Source organism: Tamandua tetradactyla, chromosome 3 (genome assembly GCF_023851605.1).
Source record: "Tamandua tetradactyla isolate mTamTet1 chromosome 3, mTamTet1.pri, whole genome shotgun sequence".
In the NCBI taxonomy this organism is placed as follows: domain Eukaryota; kingdom Metazoa; phylum Chordata; class Mammalia; order Pilosa; family Myrmecophagidae; genus Tamandua; species Tamandua tetradactyla.
The window spans coordinates 53,510,896-53,526,455 of NC_135329.1; the positions used below are offsets into that span (position 1 = coordinate 53,510,896).

Genomic DNA, 15,560 nt, shown 5'->3' on the forward strand with positions numbered 1-15,560 from the left:
TTTGATTCCCACTGTCTGCCCATACAAAAAATAAATAAATAAATAAATAAATAAATAAATAAACAAGATACAGTTGAATGCAGTAAAATAAAAAAGATGGGCCTGGGAGAAAAGGGTTGGGAGGAACAAGCCTCAGGCTGACCACACTGAACCCCAGCCTGAGCCAGTGAATAATCTCTTAATCTCTTAGATCTCTGTTCTCTTGTCTCTAAAATAAGAAGTGCCTGGAAGATGTCATCAGTTCCCAACTTGAAATGCTTTTATGTTTCAATACTTTACCATGGACATGTTTTGCTTTGATAGTATTTCCTGATAAAGGGGATATGCTAGCTAATGTATATGGGTTGTCTTTTTTAGCTAAAATTTGTTCTGTAGTCTTTGTCAGTAGTAATTGTTTAGTCCATGTGCTTGCTCATATAGAACATACTCAATATATGTACATGGGGGGTAGAAAATTGAAAAATTGTGCAACATGAGCTTGCAAACAAGCCTCTTTCTCTCCAGGTTCTCTCCTCCTGATATATGCTCAGTCTGGGGAATGAAAGGTTTTTTGGTTTATTTGTTCCCTAGATGACACATCAGCCAAGCATAAGAAAGAAAGGTGGATGTAAAACTTTGGCTTTGCACCTGTATACACTGGGGTTTGTTTCACATCTGTCATGATCTCTTTTGACTGTGAGCCCCTTAAGGGCAGACACTATGTTAATCAAATGTTGAGTCCCCAAAATCTAGCAGAAAGTCTGTCAGAGATATTATTCAGTAAATATTTAATGAGTAGTTAATGCCAGGTGTCGGTGTGGAACTGTGGAGCTCTGGAGGTAACCTACCAACTCAAGGCAGATCTGGATTTTTCCAGAGTCCTACACCTCTGCTTCTGAGTATGAGGCCACTATTGGAAAGACCCTAACTTCAGTAGCTACAGAATTTACGCAGGACCAGGGGCTGCAGGGAGAGGGCATTCCTGTATGAAAACCTGCACCAAACAGTTGGCCCTCCATAAAGTACAGAATCGTTTACTTTGAGAGCCGAGAATATTCTGAGCATGAATTAGAGAAACCACAGAGAAGGAGCCAGCCCTCTCCAACTCTTAAGGCTCTCCAGAGAGGCCTTATCTGAAAGGAACTCCCGCTTTTTCATTTTTATTGCTTTGCTTTTTGTGAAGCTCTGGAGAGAAGAGACAAAACGTTCATGTGTTTCATCTATGTATACACTCAATGATTAGAATGTTCCAGTTGAATGTGGAGGGAAAGTCACAGAATGTGGAGAGGGGAAATCTTGGTTCCAAGCCTGGCCCTGCTGTCAGCTTCTAGCATATTCTAGGGCATTCCTTTAATCTCTACTGGATTAAAAAGTCATCTCATCTAAGGACTGTGTTGACTATAATTTCTTATGCTCTAATCCCCAAGATGGTACCACTTTTCCCAAAGAAATCCATTGGAAGATTTGTGACACCCCCAGTCTCTATTACTGTACAATTCTCTTCCTGGAGTTTGACCAGGGGTCCTTAATATGTAAATGCTTCCTTTTCTTGTCATCCAACAGACATGCTTATCTGATTCAACTATAATTGCAATGAAGAAGAGACATAACAAGTTAATTATATTCAGTTTCTGCATCAAAAATACCTGATAGGGTTTCAAATACAAAATTAAAAAAAGAGTTTAGATGTCAACATGCCCCAGCCGTATGTCCTTTATTACCAGCTGTGCTTTGCATATCTACCCAGTGATCAGGTTTTAAAAAATTGATTGCAGTTTTTGTGGATTGCAATTTTTTTTTCTTCTGTAGCAAACTCTGCAGATTAAATACCATTGGGATGTTTTGTATTTAGTTCTTAAGGAGAGTTTTCCTTAACTGAAAAAAGTAATTGCAAACAGATCTTTTCAGTCATTTCTTTTTCAAAGATAATTCTTCTAACTCTTTATAATGTCATTCAACTTCAAATCCAGAATAACATAGTACAGATAGTAATATTTACTTGTAAAATGAGCTTTCTCACATTTAGCCAAGACTTTGAAGGTGAAAGTTGCACAACATGCAGTTTTCCCTAACCTGGAAGTAGGAAAACCTTCAGCTAGCACACTTAAAAATCTTAAACGTGACAATGAAATAGAATGGTGGAAATTTTCACTAATTTGCATGATTACACACGCATCTTCCCAATTCTTGTTTGGATTAAATTTTTTCTAACTCTAATGATAAAGTTGGGGACCCATTCCATTTCTTCAAATCCTTTTGCTTCCAGCGTATTTCTTATACCTTTCAGAACAAGTAGCATAATTAAAAGGAGTAGGAAGTTGATTAATAAAGTTAATAATTCCTCTTACCACCTGAGGTAATTGTCAGTAAATGTCAAACTTTTTTAGCTTTGGATACAATTCTTATTTATGTATTTCTAAACACTTACAGTAGTCTTACTCTCATCAACAAGTCACTCTCCATTTCTTCAATCCTATATGGAAATGGATATAGCATTTTTTTCAAGCGTGGAAAGAGATAATAATAGTTTACATTGGTCATTTGGAAAGAACAAATCAGCCACTCAGATGAGTGACTCATGTCTCTCCTCTCCTCATATTTCAGATCTTTATAATACTAAATGTAAGTTCTTCTATCCACTCCCTCCGAAGTCCATTCTTTGCATCACTTTGATTATATGACAGTCTCCTCTTTACCTCCTCACTTCTTTTTGAATGAAACAGACTTCTGCATTCTCCCCTACCTGACTTCCTCCACATAATGTTCTACATTCTTCACATTTTGTTCTTCCACCCTTGATTTCTTCTTCTTTTATCTCAGCTATACAAAACCCCCACTTTTAATCAAACCAGTCAAGAGGCATCACTTCAGTACTAAAGTGTTCCCCACATTTGACTTGAGTCACTTCACTTCCCATCTTTTCTTCACTCCATCTTTCAGATCTAGCAGTGCCTAACACGGTCCACTGGATTTTTCGTCTATACACTGTAGCCAAGTTCACTTTTACAAACAAACCCTGTGTGATTTTTTTTCACCATTAACTCGATTCATCTCTTGAATCAGATTTCTGATACCTGTGTTTCTTGTTTTTCCTTTTCCTTCATGGTCTCACATGCAGTTATGTAATATTTTTGTGGTTTGTCTTATCAGTCTGTGTAAACATTTGGATTGCTCTTGTTTCTTTCATTGAACTGGGCAATTTGTAAAAAGAAGGGACTGTCTTCTTTCCTTCTCAGTCCCACACACAGTCCCATTATCAGCTCTGTACACTGACTTCATCAATGAGATATTAGGAGCCACTCAAAACAAATTCCTGTGGCTAACAGATCATCAGTCCTGCAAGTTTGTACTTTGATGCATGTCCCAATATTAATTTCATTGATGGTATTAAACCTAGATTAATTAAAACAAGTGACTTTAATACATCAAGGGCCTTATACATTCTAAGTTTTGAAACATACCATAGAAACCAAAGAATGTGCCCCAAGTCCTGATATGCCTAACTATCATATTTCTTATTGCCCACAATCCACATTTTGAAAATTATTTGCTTCAGGAGAAGTCATTCATTCATTCCACAAATATTGAAACAATTGCTGTGAGTGCAAGGAACCAGGGATACAGAGGTAAAAAGTCTACCCCCAGAAAGGTCATAATGGACATTCTTGTGGCTACAGATTGCAATGTAATGCAATCACTGTAGTCATGGAAACATGAGCAAGGGTTACTGGAAGGCGACCTGGGTGCTGAGAGGTGTCAAGAAGGGATGTATAAAGAAGGTGGCCTTTCAGCTAAGACTGCCTGGACCAGTCAAACTGTATGGATATACAAGTGAGTAAAGGCCACAAAAAAAGGCATAAAAATCATCTAAATCTCATCAATCTAGCAAACTAACACGCTGAAACAAGATTTCCCATGAGAATGTTCTAGAGTTGTGTGTCTGGTGGCTTCCAGATAACTAATGAGCTGCATTCTCTGTTTTCTTGGGTTCAGTTATATTAATTAATGCTGAAGCCAGATCACTGGGTTTCTGCCTTTGTCCTCTTTTCAAATTCCTAAAAATTGCATTTTAAAAGCTGTCATCCTTTCTATACTGTGCATTTTGGTTTCTTTTGGTGACATGAACACTTTCCTTCTTAGGTATTTGTCATATTTTTCAGCACCAGTTATCCCCCAGTTCCTGTGTAGGAGAAACAAACTGATAGACTTTTTATGTCATTTGCCAAGAGGGGAAAATCAGTTTTGCCCCTTATGTGTCTGTTCATATTCTGCATGTTCTTTTGCTCTTAAAATAATTTAAAAAAATAATAATAATTCAAAATTTCTCCATGAGGAGCCTCTTGGGAAGCAGGTCAGTCACAGGAGTCACCCTTCCTGCTCAAATCCTACCTGCCCCCTGCTGGCCACGTGACTTGGGCAAGTGGTGTAATCTCTTCAAGCCTCTGCTTCATCAGCTGTGAAACTGAGATGATAGCACTAGCCTCAGAGTGTCTTCTGTGAATGCGACCTAAGTTCATTCATGTAAAGCCCTTCGAAGTGCTGAATCCTGGAAAGTGCTCTCTAAATCTTGTCAATTATTTATACGTTCTTTATTAAAACAGACCATATAGATTTGCTTTGAAAGACTAATATATTTTATATTAACCTGTCCGACTTTATGATCAGGGATTTACCATAAACTCTGAATGACAGCGCTAAATGGACATGAAAACTGTGCATCAGAAGAATGGTTAGCAAGGGATTTTGATTAAGGCCAAGTGTTCTCTGACCTCGTCTCACTCCAATGGCTCCTCCCCTGGAAATATGGACTCCCTTTTATAGTGGGTCCCTCAGCCCCTAAAGCTGTTGTCTTGTCGGTGCTGGTGTGACATGCATTCAAGAGGGAAATATGAAAGAGAGCTCTAGGTTGGGACCCAAGAACAAAAACTTGTTCCGATTCTTCCCTGAGAAAGCTGTGTCACCTTGGGCAGCACATTTAACCTCCACTGACTTGTTTTCTTTGCCAAATGAGGCACTTACTTCAATGATGACCATAATCATGCAACTCTCCTGGCTTCAGTGCCTTGTATGTGCCAGGTGCCATGTTATTCATCATGTATGAACTATTTCTATTGCTCATAATAACTCACCTCTGTGGCTAGTTATTCCCACCTAGAGATGAAGAAAAAGAAGTTTAGAGAGGTAAAGGATTCTGGCCAGGATCAACATATTAGTTAATGGGCTCTGAAGCCAGGGCTCTCTGCCTTCAAAGAATTTCTGCTTCCACCATATGCATGATTTGCTAGTGAACCATCCAACTCCGAAACACAATGTCATTTTTGACAAGTAACATTTGGGAAATATTCACAGTTTTCAGTCTGAACCTTTCATTTAGACCCCTCTCTCCACCTCTTCCCAATCAGATCTCTTGTAAAAGATGATCTCTTACTGGCTGTCTCAGTATTTTTTCTCTTGAAAATTTAATGCTCACTGTAGTTGAATAGATAACAACAAGATTTTTTGGGTTTATCCACCTTTTTAATAAGCAGATTGTGATTCTGTGGCTTGTTGACTTCCTTTGAACAAGCACGGTTTTGCTGGGACATATGTTATCTCCAACTCTTCCTGAACTTTACCTGGAGGACTGGCCACTGGGTCAGCCTGGACACTGCAAACCGTTCACAGCTCACCTCTGCTTCTCTCTGACCAATGCTTATTTTAGCACGTGCAGCCTTTTGCATTGCTAACCATCTGTCTGCTTCAGACCCTGCAAACATCCACTTCATCAGCTCTTTCAACTGACTGTTTTCTGAACTATTTCCTAATCAAAATCCAGTGGAGGCCTTTTACTACCTTTTAAACTCGCCAAACTTCTAACACTACATTATTGTTAAAGCTGTCCTCCAGAGGTGACTCTTAGTCTTACCTATAGGTAGACTAAGCTTCTCCAAGACATCCATAAGCTTCGCAAGAGCAAGTCTCAAGATCAAGGGTTTGGCCTATAGATTTGGGAGTCCTAATGTTTGGCACAGAATCTGGGGTTTCCCCAGTGGTAAAATTTAATAGTTCTATAATTTTTCTTCCACCCCTCATTGGACTTTGCCAATATTTTTTGATGATCTGATTAATATCCTCTGGGATGTATGCAGGCATTAAATTATGTTATACAAGATTAAAGGCTTTCATTCTTATTCTGGGCTCCCGGGGTTTGGATTGTTTAAATAATCTATACAGACAGTTTGAGTTAGCTTATGTGTTACAGAAAATTTAGGTTCTGGACATAATAAAACTTTCTTCTTTTGGTCTCAAAGAGTAGGTGAAGTTCTAAAATATAGGAAATATCTTTCTTAGCCCTGTATTCTGAATTACCTTCATCAGGACCCACTCTGATTCATTTTTATCTCTGAATACTAGATTATATATGTACAAAACAGTACAAAAAATGGGGCAAATTATATTTTCTTTAAATGATGTTTTTGTCTCTATTTCTTACCTTCTAAAAGTACTTATGCCCACTGACAGAACCTGGCACAGTCTCCGACCCAGTTTCTGAAACCTAACACCACATTATCCCCTTAAGTTCCATTTCCTCAGAGTTTGTTTGCTGGCACTGTGTCCTAGGCCTATTTTACAAAGGACACATTTTCTCTGTCTCTTAAGCATTCCACAGATGTTCAGATTTTCTGGGATGAAAGTAGAAGGGTTTTTTTTTTTTTTCTTTTTTCAAAATGTGCTAGAAGCATTTGAGGTCACAAACACTGACACCCTCCCCATGCCTCCTTGGCCATTTCTGATCTGATCTGTGCAATCATGGAGACAGCTACTGACAGTAACACACGTCAGTCTGAGCTAGAAGCTGTGCAAATTATTTAGAAAGGAAGCCTAGTGCAGGTAGGCACTGCCCAAGCAACTGGACATCAATAATCAATGTGAATTCTCTGCCAATGCTCTGCTCTCAGGACAGTCCGTGACTCCTGTGGTTTACAATCATTCACTTTGACAACCCACCAAGTTGAGTGGTTGAGACAAGACTCACCGCTCAGTGCGTTAGGAGGCTTCCATCCTTGTCCAGCTGTTGCTGCCAGATGCTCAGCACTCAACGTGCCATGTCAGCAGCTAGTCTGGCATGATAGAGGATAGGGCCTGCTTTTATTTTTGACCACGTATTAGAAGACTGTGCTACATGTTCTTGTGTACACTTACTGTTGTGAGTCCATATGACTGTGCTCAGGGTAATTTTATACAATGAAATAAATTTCTTCTGTGATTCTGAAAAGATTTTATGCAAAGATATAGTCAAGTGAGGAAAAAGGTAATGAAATAGGGGTAGAAAGTAGAACTGAGGAAAAGGGAAGGAAGCCACCTGGAACATAGCAACAGCTTCACTTGAATATTATGGCTGAGCTTTGTTTCGATTTTGTCTGTAAATCAGAGGTGAATTACAAGGGGCAGCCACTTAAAAAGCCAAATTCAATCTGCTAACACATTCTAAAAGGGTGCCTGTGATGGGCAGTGCCACCTTTCTGATGCTAAACATGAGGAAGGGCTTTTCAAATTTATTGTCAAACAGTTTTTTTCCTCTCAGATCGGTTATTTCCTTCTTTCTGATCTTACGAGTCATGTACAATTTTGTTTCCCTTTTGTCCCTGCTGCCCCGAAGCACAAAGGTTAATCTTGTGCTTGTTGTAGCAACCATGCTGGTATCACTTAGCCTTCCTTGAGCCCTTTCTTCTTGCTATGGTCTAATCTGTTTGATTAAAGTACAGGATGAGTGTGTACTAGGAATACTTTGGGCGGGGGGGGGGCTTCTAATAGAATAATAAACCAACTGTGACCTATAAAAAAAGACAATTATTTCATGGGAAATAAAAATAGATGGTGCTATTTATTTCTGGGACTCAACAAATTTATCAAGAACCCAAATCACCCCCCTTCCTGCCCCTTATGTGCCTGTGGGGTTGAGAACATCTCTCCTTATAACCAGAGGACAGCTGCCTTACCTCTAACATTACACCTTCACAGCCCAGCTTCCAAGTAAGAAAGAAAAGGTCTGGGGCCAAAAGAACTTTCTCCCACAGCACCAGGAGAAAGCAAAATCTTTCCTAAAGGTCTCCAAACAGCCTTCTGCTTACATCACATTGGCCAAAACCAGGTTATGCCAGACTGATGGCCAAAAAAGAGAATCTTAATCTTATCTATTCATTTAACTCTTTCAACAACTCTCTGGGGTTGTGCTTTCATTTTTTGCTTTTTTTCAAATTTCTTCTTTTTTTTTAAAGTCTCCTATTTAGAGATGAGGAAACAGGCATAGAGAGGTTAAGCAATGTGTCCAAGGTCACATAGCCAATGGCCCTGGCCTGGCACGGGAACACAGACCAGCCACGCCCGTAGCCGTTGGACTATTCATTCTCTATTCGCCTTCAACTTGTTTTATAAATGCCAATCCTCAAAATTTGCTTTTAAGGGGCAATGGATAGAGTGTGATTTTGAATTACAAGCATCTTAAAAGCACCCAGTATCTATTACAATTAATAGAAAGTTAGGTTTCTATCTTAACTTAATGGTTACCTATTATAATCCTCTTATACAGATGAGAAAGCTCATTAGTGAGTGAAAAGTACTTACACAAAACTAGTAAACAGACAAAGATGGAATCAGGGCCCAGGTGTCTTTCCATTAATTAACCTAAATATATTTTACTAAATGTTTTGCTTTTCTCTGTGTTCCCTAGAAGTTAACACTTTCTTTCCCACCTCACCCTGTTGCAATCTAAATTGATGAAATAAGTACTGTCACATGTATAATAATAGGCAAGGTTGGGTATCATAGAGTAGGTCCCCAGGAAAGAATAATCTGTAGTTTATCTGATATTATTAGTCCAACATCCGTTGACCAGTTTGCAATTAGCCACTATGCTAACTGTGACAATATAGCATAGTAAAAACCAAAAGCAAGCAAAGATTGTGTTTTACTCTTTTTTCTAGCCACAGCCTCTGAGCCTAAGTTTCTAATTTGCAAAATGAGATTCCTATATCCCACAAGAATTGTGAAAAGAAAAATGAGATAGTTTGGTGGAAAACCTTTTTAAACTACAGAGCAAGTCACAAAGTTTGCTTTGCTAGTATTTGTGGTTATTAGTACAAAATGACCAGCTTTGAAAAAACTATAAGTATATTATAAATAAGCAAATAGATTTGGGGATATCACTAATTGAAATGCATTCGAATTTGGTCAAACACTCTGGATTGAGAGTAGTTTGCCAGTGGCCATGGAAATGTAGAGAAGTCGGACTTGCCAACTTTCAATGAGTTCACATAATCCAAAGGGATTTTCAGTGGACACTGGGGTTGCTGGTAGCAGATTCCAACATGTCCCACTTAGGGATGATAAAGTGGACCCCAAAAGTGCACCTCACCTCCATAAAGGGTGTGTGCAGGATGCTGTCATTTCCATGAAAGTTTCAGAAGCTCATCACGTCCCTCAGGAACAATTTTAGGGCCTGGGTTAAACTGTTATCTCACCAACATCACTCAGAATCTTCTGGTTCTAATTCCAACAGCAAAGGTAGGTATAGGTAAGCAAAAATGCAACAAAAAGGATTAGTACGTACCCACACATAGCAGTAACAATCATCATCACTCGAATTTACTGCATACATGTGTCATCTAACTAATGTAGACAGTTTTTTGCCTCTTGATATTTTCACTAAGACCATTGGAATTCATTCAGTTCACTCATTCGTTATTTCACTCATTCAAACAATTTTTTGAAGGTATGTTATGGGCCAAGTACCGTGTTAGAAATACTCTAAAATATGAAATGCAACTAAACCATGTGACCTTCTTACCAGCCCATTTAGAAGATCAGGAAGCATGTTATGGTAGAAAAAGCCCTAGATTAGTAATCTGGAGATGTCATTTTTATTTTTGACTCCGCCAGTAACTGTGTGGCCTTGTGTGGGTCCAGACCCTCCTCTGGCCTTGAGGCCTTCACTTATAAAGTAATAGTACTTGATAAACCATTCTTTAACGTCCCCATCACTCCCCACTACTGAGCACTGGGACCAGCTCATGAAAAGGGGTTTGGTTTTGGACTCCATGAAAGAAAACCAAGTTCAGGGATGAGCGTACCATAGGAAAGCAGAATATGCTGCCCCTAGCTCTGCTGCCAGTGACAATGATGGTTTTTCTGCCTCCTGAACTAAAGCAGCTTGTCACAGATAAAGCGTGGAATAAGCCAGCATCTCTGCACACTTCTGGCCCCAGTCCAGCAGGCTCAGAAGTAACCCAGGGATTGAAGAGAACACATCGTGACTCAAAACCAGGGCTGCTACTAGAACAGTGAGATTTCCATCCAAAGGTAAGAGTGTAATTAGGGGGGGCACTGAGATTTGTCATAGTCAATAGGAGCCAATATCCACCTTATTCCCTGCCCTTGATTTGGAAACTTCAATGGGGTCGGTGCTGTTTATTATCCAAGAAACAAGTATTTCCTTATATGCAGATATCAGCATTGATCACACTTAGACTCACCAGCATTTGAATACACGTGTGCACAACACACACATGCATGCATCAGTTGGGTATTTACAAACACGTATGCACAAAGTCATTGGACAATGCCAACTGTTGCTTCTGGAGTGACTAATGACACTCCAAATCCCCTTAAATTCAAGATTTTTGTCTTACACCCTGGAAATGCTGGCCACTACAAAAAGAAAACCTAAACTGTAGCTTTTTCTTTACCTTGGCCTCAATTTTTTCATGTTCTTGAAAAAGAAACAAATGAAAAACAAGCAGTTGGCTTGGATGCTAGGGGTTTTCACTTTAGCTGTCAAAAATATATTGGTAAATATGCTGTTACCAATCTAAAGAAGAGTCCCAACTATTAAAGGGCTTACCTTAAAAGCACTAGATTTCTTTCTTATCTGTTTATAATAGGCCAATGATGGGAAAACACTAAGGGATAAATTAGTCCTTTGCAGTAATTATACTTTCATGTTACTAAAAGTTAAATGCCAGGTCCAGTCACCCTACTAGATTTCTGCTATAGTTTACAAACCAGAACACTGTAGCTGGATAAACCAAACCCATCTTTGAGTGTTGGTCCCTGTGAAAGGCTCCACATGTCTCTTTATGACACAAGCTTAAATTTATATCGAAATGGTAGGTAGACAACTGGCTGTTTGTCATTTTAAACGCCTGAGATAGCATAATTCCTTGAAGAAAAAAGTGCACGATGCAATATTAAAATCAAGATTCCAGAGTACAAAGAGACCTCCTTGAGTGGGACCCTGAACAAAACACAAAGAGTACGAGTTGATGTTGGTATGGGGAGAATGTTGACAATGACAAACGCAGTGACCAAGCTGGCTTGTATGAAGCCCTCACTGCACTTTGCTGGCATGCTTCTCATTTAATCATCATGACTACCTTATAAGGCAGGTGTCAACATCCCCATTTCACAGATGACAACCCTGAAGCTGAGACATGTAAGAACCTGCCCAAGCACAGGCATCAGGTGACTAGCAGAACAGAGAGGTGAATTGGGGTTCGTCCTCCACATACCCAGAACTTTTGCTCCTTCGGTTCTCTGGGAACACACCAGAGCTTTTCAGAGCTTGGGCCAGGCCTGGACTTGCACTGTTTGAGCTGGCTAGCAAACCTACTGTACCGTTCTTCAAAGCCCAAGTCAATATACTTTCTTCTACTTAAACATCTCTGTTGAGCTATTTCCTTATTTATGTTCCCATAAAGTCTCATAGGTACTTGATGATTTTGTCTGGAACGTAAGGTGGGTAGAAACGAGTTCCATGGAAGGAAACTGGGATGTGTGTTAAGATCCATTAGGAAAGGACGGTCTGTAAGGAATTTATTGTGTAGTCAGTGAGAATGTTGGATGGCTTTTTTATGATTATACTGAAAGATTGATATTCTTTAATTTTAAAAGAGAAAACCACCCTTTTTAATTCTATTTATTTATGCAATAACAAACATCAAACATGTCTTCTGTACAGGGCTAGAGCATACATAGTTTAAGCTTTGTGGAAAACGTACAGTTTCTGATTTGCAGGCTGCAGGCCAGTTTGCTGACCCTTGATAGAGCAGAATAAATTTTCCAAGAGAAATCTATAATTTCTTAAAGACTTGCTTTTGTTTGCTTGGGTAGACATGCCCTGAAAGTCACTTTTACAGGAAATGAATTTAGGCATCACTTATAAGAATTAAAATTCATTATAATTTTATTATAATTTAAATTAAAATACATATAGGTATAATGTACTTGTTACAATGTGTCTAACGCCCTTCTACAGAGATTACATTTAAAAAAATGATCTGTTGCTGCTTAAAAAAACTTTTCTTTAAAGATCCAAGACACATGGTATTAAGAAGTAAAGCAAGGATTGCTCAAATGTCCAACATGACTTTTCAGAGGAGCCTCAACGCCTGGGGAAGCTCCAGCCTATTTCTAGAGAAGCCACCAACCCATTATCAGAGCCTTGCAGTCGTTTCATTTTATAAAAAGAAACAAGAAAAAAAAGAGATCCCACATGGGAAATATTGTAGCCGCAAGAATGTGGTTGCTTTTTTCTCTGCTACCTTATATCTAAAAGTGGATATTGCTGTGGGACCACTTTCAAAAGTGTCTCCTTTCACACGAAGACCTCAGCCCCCTACTTCATTCCACCCTACCACAAACACTGCCCTATATTTTCAGAAAATACCTAGGTTGTTTTCCTTGCCTTGGTTCAAAAACAACCTCTCATTTGTATATGTAATATATATGTTAGAAAGGGTCATTTTTATTTTCAACTTGAAGGCAGACACTGAGCATTTTACATTTACTGATTTACTCCTCCCAGCAATTTTGCGAGGTTTGTCACTCTTCTCCAAAATCTATGGATAATGATGTTCATTCTCAGAGACTTTCAAGATTGCACAGCTGGCGTGAGGCCTGAGTCCAAGCTTTGAACCCAAATCATATATTGCAGAGCCTGCATCAGGCTCTTTCTCTTATACATTAGCCAAAGCTCCTCTCTCCAACTCAACACAACCCATGGACTTTAACCCAGGCAGAATCTCCAGTTCTCGGGTTACACACTGATGTTGATTTGTGGGTCAGAAGTTCCCTCCTTCCTGTCTCTGATGGCAAAGCACCCCCAGTTCAAGGAGGTCGCTGAGAAAAGCAGGGTGGGGAGTTCCAGTGGCTGTGCACAGTGACGGTCAGAGCCCGGGATGTGGCAGGGGGCAGGGAAGGCTGGGGCCAGGCAGGGTGTCAGGCGGCTGAAACAGATGAGGCAGCCTACCACCTATGCCAACAGAATGGGGCGCTGGGGCCCGTGGAGCTCTGGGATACGAGCCTGCCCACAGAGCCGCCAAGTCTAGACTCCAGATGTGTGCTCACTGTTACCAGACCGAGTCAGAGCTAGCGGGTAAATATTTCTAACAGATGACAATGGGCTCTGTTACAGCAACGATGACAAAGGACAAAAATAGGAACAGAATGAACACTGGGCACTGGGGAGGAAATGCACATACACACACACATCACATACATTCAACCTACTTCTTTAAGATGCTACGACAGCTGATTTTATACATGCCTGTGTTTTCTTGCTATGTTGAAATAGATCCAAGATGAGTTGAAAGCTATCAAAGTTAATGTGACATTTTAAAATGAGCTGAAGCTGGGTGCGTGAAGAGGGCACAAGCGACTTACCTTCTGACTTTTAACCTTTAGAGAGATGGAGGGCTGAGAAAAAGAAAGCCAGCTGAAGAAAAAAAAATTTTGAAGCATCCATTAATTTTGAGAAATGTGACTTTTGCCATTTTTTAGAGAAACAGTATAACCCCACATAACAAAAGTCTAAAAATAGCCTATCGCCTCCCTTTTCTTCACCTCAAATGTTTGCCACTGTCTCTAGCACCAGGGCTCCCATCATCGTGTCTCATGGATGATAGTTGGCCCAGTATGCCAGGCTGACATCAAAAATGTGACTTTTTGCATCTGCATCCAGCAATTGGAGGGAAAGAACACAAGTTTTCAATAATTTCAGAGTTGCAATATCTCTTTGCTTAAAATATATTGCCACCTAGTAGGAGGTAAGGTTTCACTTCCTTGTGAAATTACAGCCTTCCATATGTCACAGATAGCAGCTGAAAGTGAATGAAATGCTAGAATTTTTTATGGACTCCCTCGCTACAACCTACACTATCCCAAGAGGATTTAGGTAATATTGTAGTTACTTTCACTTTTTTTGTGACTTTTCTTCTCAAGAGGATAGGGTTTTATTTGGGGTGAAGGAAACAGACCCAGAACTGAAATATAGATCAGTCCCTTTAGATCAAAACGGAAGACTAGGAAAGGAAATCATCACTTATCTATCAACTACTTTTTTCCAGACACTTTGCTTATTTTATCCCATGCAATCTCCACAACTTGACTCTAAGAGTGAAGTATTTTATAGAATAAATGATTTCCATAGAATCACAGAGGTGGTCAGTGATAAACCAAGGATTTGAATGTGTTTCTGCTTGATTCCAGATGGAAATCTAATATATCCTGGGAAAATAGTTGGAGTCAGATGAAGGAGCCAGATAATAATAGATACTTCATCTCCTGGGTCCAAATACCATTCTGCATTGTTTCTAAAACATAAACCCTCTCATACAATTTGATGAGTTCATTATTAGGTGTGAAGTCTTTTTCTTCATTTATTTTCAGATCCAAATTAAAACTTGCCTCCCAGATGTGCTTGAATAGAAACTCACAACACAGAAAATTTTGACTAAAATCCACGAGGTGAAATGAAACAATCAGTATTTATTAAGTTCTTTATGGCCGTAAGTTCCTTTGATCATTGCTGGCTAAATCATAGGCTTAATAAATTACCTAATTTAAATATGTATTAGATTATCTGAGCCTTTATAGTGTTTTGGAATTATTATTAAAAAGCCTCAATTACCATTATGCATTGTATATTATATTCATTATGTACTATCATCATGCCATGATATATCACACAATAGTTCCTAAAAGTAAATTATTTAAATTTTCTATTATTCAAATACTAGAAGAAATGGAGTACCTTACCCATTGTTCTTGTTTGCAAGCTTCCAGAAGGTAATATACCAGAAATGGAATGACTTTTAAAAATGGGGATTTAATAAACTGCAAGTTTACAGTTTCAAAGCTGTGAAAATATCCAAATTAAGGCAAGGCTATGAAACTGTCCAAGTTAAGGCACTCACAAAAGGTTACCTTCACTCAAGAAAGGCTGATGAAGTTTAGGGTTTCTCTCTCAACTGAAAAGGTACATGGAAAGCATGGTGATATCTGCTAGCTTTCTATCTAGGCCTCTTGTTTCATGAAGCTCCCCCAGGGGCATTTTCCTTCTTCATCTCCAAATATGGCTATAAAGGCTCTCGTGATTCTTGTAGTTCTCTCCAAAATGTTTCCTCTTTTAAAGAATTCCAGTAAACTAATCAAGCCCCGCTTGGAATGGGTGGAGTCACATCTCCCTCTAATCAAAGATTAATACCCACAGTTGGGTGTGTCACATCTCTGTGGGGATAATCTAATCAAGTTTCCAACCTATGGTA

The 15,560-nt window shown here is 39.2% G+C and overlaps 1 long non-coding RNA gene across 2 annotated transcripts in view; it reads left to right on the plus strand.

Annotated features, from left to right (window-relative positions):
• The first annotated feature begins 3,683 nt into the window (after window positions 1–3,683).
• LOC143677294 (uncharacterized) overlaps window positions 3,684–15,560 on the plus strand; it is an 89,170-nt gene continuing 77,293 nt past the window's right edge. The window contains exons 1-3 of one of the 2 annotated variants that reach the window (XR_013172495.1): window positions 3,684–3,810; window positions 10,168–10,317; window positions 14,683–14,854. This is a non-coding gene — a long non-coding RNA (uncharacterized LOC143677294). Of the gene's footprint in view, window positions 3,811–10,167; window positions 10,318–14,682; window positions 14,855–15,560 lie in introns of those variants that run through there. The other variant, XR_013172496.1, reaches the window with a different exon arrangement.